Below are 4,614 nucleotides of genomic sequence, written 5' to 3' on the forward strand. Positions count from 1 at the left end.
GGTTGAAAAGGCAACAGGACAAAGCTATGAGAGAAAAATCCTACTGAGAATTTTCAATCCAAAGACAGCTCTGTCCCAGGAAGTCCTTGATGAATCACTTGCTGGAGGCTGAGAGGGTGTGATGGGAAAGTAACATTACATGTTGGCCTTGCCTTTGTGCTCTAACTGAAGCATCTGTTATTGGCCATTATCAGCTGCAGGAGCATCAGGTTAGCTGGCCCTCTGGGCAGTCAGTAGAGGTGGTATCATGGGTTCAGGCAAACTAACATGCATACATAGAGACAGAGAATATTGATTTGATTCAAAATAATACTAAGAATTCAAAAATACCATAGTCTTCACTTTCAAGGTCTCTGGTGACTAGCCATAGGATAAGCATAGGAAAGAATCATTGGTGAAAACAGGAAGACTTAAAAAGAAGAAATGTCTCCAGGCAAACTTGATTCTTTTATTTTTTGGTTAAGAGAATTGCTAGCAAATCTGGAAGGGTCTATGAAAACTGTTTGGGTTTGTTATAATTTAAATCATGTCTGGAAATTAATTCATATACACTCTGTGTAAGATCATTGGCATATAACCGAAAACTCTATGCAAAGGGACTTGACAAGAAGGAATATAATGCAAGGCAAAACATGCATTGGGAATACGGCAAGTTAGCCTTAGCGATTTAGGGAATAGAACAAATAAAACCCTTAATGAAATTCACTCAAAACAAATGGACAGAAATTACAAATACCTCTGAGAGCAGAGGAATAATACAGAAAGAACTAGGGAGATCCAAAATGTAAGAAGATAAAAGAAGATCCAAACAGAAAAACTGTGATGTAATACAATGAGAAATTAGTTGAAACTCAGCTATTCAGTCAAAGAAGAGAGAAATCTGGAGAGAAGTGTGACCTACGGTAGAGGAAAAAAGAGGTGCTGAACTGAACTATCAATAACTAAAAAACCGGTTCTGTTATTTTTTTCTCAGACTGACTAATTTTTCATTTTGAAGTTTAGTGGGATGTTTTCTTGAACTAAAACTGAACTAAACAAAATATTTTTTCCCACCATTCAAAATGCTTTAACTAAAAGCTGACATGGAACAGTGAACATTTTAACCTTTGAAACAGGTTTAGAGTAGAGCTGATCATGAGCTATTTGCCTTGAGTACATTATTTCTTTTTCACAGTAATTGTCAAGTTGTGTTTGTGGAACCGTATCTGTTGAGATGGGAAGACCTTGGCTTTAAGTAATCAACCTGGATGCTTTGTTGTTTATTACAGAATCAGCACATGACTAGGAGGAACATAAGAATCAAAACAAAATAAAATAAAGTAAAAATACTACAAGACTTTGGGCTTCAGAGAACACTGCCTTTAGTTGGCTAGCTTATGTGTAGGCCTTCCTGACAAGACTTGTTGAAGCTGACTGAACAGCTTTATGTCCAGGATAAAACTGATGTGTCTTCACACCCTTAGAGTCTTTCCTCAGCTACGTTTACTCTTTGGAAAATTTGTATTTTCTTAGTTCACTATGGACTTTAGTTGTCTTCATTGAAAGTGGGTTTTCCCACGCTCCAGCCCTGATCATTGCCAAGCAAGGAATGGCAGCTAAGCCAACATGGGAATGTGCATTAAAATTTCATCTGCACTTGAGGAATGAGGCCAGCATCTGTGTTCCACATTCCTTGTGGCATGCTCCTCTGTCACTCATCAAAATGCCGTAGCAGATTCTCCGACATGAGCTCAGTAGGAGTTCATAGATCAGAGGAGCGGAAGAGAGTGAGGGGAAGCTTTGTCTCATGTTGGCAAGAGGGCTGTATCACATAGGACAGGGCGCTGTGGTCCAAGTCCCCATCCAGGCACCTTTCAAGATACTCTCTGTTATGACCTGATGATGCTTGAGGCTGGATTCTACATTCCAGCATGACCAGAGTGGCAGGAGAACAGAGGGTTTGTCAGTGAACATGGAAACCAACGTCACCACCCACCACCTCCAGGCCTCTGGAACTGCTGCATCCTAAAGTTGTTCAGAACTTGGATGATCTGTGATTATTGTTAATGCAAATGAAGCCATGCTCAAAACAATGGAACTGACAGCTGAAACAAAAATTTGCATTTCTTAATCTCCTCCCCTGCACTTCCACAGTTCCACAAAATTTCCATAATCCAGAAAGCTCAAAAACAAATTATTTGTTACATAATTCAAAGCAAAAGGAGTTAAATACTTGCACTCATTAGTTTCTCCACGTTCTCAGGTGGAAAAGTACGAAGTGGAGAAACCTACACTTTTCACAAATGTCAATTATAGCATTGTCCTTTGAGCACCCTCACAAATCTTTTCATTTCCATTTTCCTACAAAATAAAAGTACCTTTGGGAAGTTAGGTAATGGATTTCCAGTGTGAATTAGTTCACATCCATTGGAAAGAACCGGGTCAGTTATCAGCCTATAATTGGCTTTTATGAGAAATAAATGTATCACAGCTCAACTCAAACTGCTTCTGAACCAAAAAAAATACCAATTCAGTTCCATGATTTAGGAATCCAATTCATCAAAGGAATGAGTGTGCAGATAACAGATAATTCAATAAAGACCTAGCAAATACTGAGTATTTCCGTTCTGAGCTAAACTACCTTTTAGACACTTACCTAGTTCAGATCCAGAATGCCCTTTCATGACTGAGGATGCAATACAAACAAAAAGAAGACTGCAACTTAGCTTCCAGTGGCTGAGAACATTACTGGCTTTCCAGGACTCCTTATATCCCTCTGTCCTTCATCAGACAAGCTCCCTCCCAACCTCACTTCCCTCTTTGAACGTTGTGCGTTGTCAGCAGCTCCTTCTGTCTCTGAGGCCATACCTGGAATTTTGTGTTATTGCCTGTCTCCCCTTGCTGCAGTGTCCTCCATGCTGCTCTGAGCAGAGGCTTTTTACACTGTTCCTACCTCTCACTCACTCACCTCTCAGATGTTCCTCTATTTTTCAGCTGCCTGTATCACACTACCACCTTTACATTTTCTCTTTCCTAATATTGCTGTAAACTCTGCCCATCTTTTGTGCCTTGTGCTATTTTGTCCCTTTCAAGAATTTGGCTTATGTACGTCCCATTCTCACCTGCCCCCCCTGCCCCCCAAGATCCTATGTCTCTCCTGCCTTAATACAGGTGTGTCCTGGTTTGAGCTAAACCAGAACTAATTCTGTTTTAGTGCTTTAACTTTTCAGTTAAGTCTCCTCTAACCAACGGCATTTTCTGAAGCAGCAGCATGTTTTTCCAGGCAGTGACTGCTTCTAGCAGTGATAAGGCCTGATATTTATAGTTCATACCAAGGAATGGGATGCAGAGAGGCCCTTGCTTGTACTTGTTCTTACAGCAACCAAGGTCCCTGCTAAATCTTGTACTCTGTGTTGGGGTGCCGGGAGTGAAAAGGGTCGCAAGCACGAGAAAGGTTGCACCTGCAGGGAGGAGTGAACCGGACAGGTGACCCAAAACTGACCAACAGAGTATTCCATCCCATATACGTGATATTCAGTGTAAAGCTGAGGGATCACGAAGGTCTCTCTCTCTCTTCTTCGATGGCCGACATCTGAGGAGGACTCTGTTCTTCTACCATTGATCCCGATCCGTGCATCCCTGAATCCAGTGCCTGAGTCCAGCTCCTGCATCCCGTCCCTGTCTGCTGCCAACTCCAGCCTGGGACTGCCCCAGTGCCAGCCCTGCAGTGTGGTGGTGACGTATCATCATCAGGGTGGGGGTAGTTGGATTCGGTATTGGTTTTGTATACATTTGTACATACTGTATATATTTCATTATTTCCTTATTCTTATTCTTATCTTTTCTTTTATTGTTACTATTTCATTAAAGCTGTTTTAGTTTTCTTTTCCAAACTGTAGTTTCTCTCCCTTGTTCTCTCTCCTTTTCCCTTTTTGGGAGGGGAGAGGGGTTAATAGAGAGAGTCTGTCATTTGTTAGTGGCCGGCCCAGCCTCAGATCGTGACAAGGTGGGATTTAGGCTGCCAACTGCTCCATCTACCCTGTGGTGCTCCCTCTCCTCTTTTTCCGTATACTCTTCCTCATTACGCTTACTGCTGTCTGGGAGACAGTCCTTCTCAGTACAGTATATTGATCATTTTGGAAAGATGAACAGAATACATTTATTGCAAAAAGTACCAGCTGCTGATAACAAACAGTTGTCTTGCTGACAGTCAGAGAGAGGACTAAAGCCGTGGCTCTACAAAATACCTGCAGAGGCGCACTTCTTTCCTCCTCATGTGCAGTCTTCAGTACTCCGATTGACAACACACTCAGCGGATTTCCTCTGCAAATGCAATTTGGCCTGAAGTGTGGATATGAATATAATGCACTCATAAAAAATTGTCGTCACATATATTCTAACAAAGAAATGCCACCAAGGTTGACATGAGGCCTCACAAACTTGGCCAAATATGTACAGGCTGGTTTGAGCTACTCTAAGCGGAGTTGTAGAACCAAGACTTGACATGCCTCTACACTGGGGTGATGTGCACAGCTCAGAGTTTCTCATTTCTAGGAATGTACTGTCAGTGTTGGGAGCGTGGAAGAGAATAACAGAAAGGGTTAGCAAGCTTTGAGGGCCTGATTTGTGAAAAAA

Source organism: Leptosomus discolor, chromosome 8 (genome assembly GCF_034619465.1).
Source record: "Leptosomus discolor isolate bLepDis1 chromosome 8, bLepDis1.hap2, whole genome shotgun sequence".
In the NCBI taxonomy this organism is placed as follows: domain Eukaryota; kingdom Metazoa; phylum Chordata; class Aves; order Leptosomiformes; family Leptosomidae; genus Leptosomus; species Leptosomus discolor.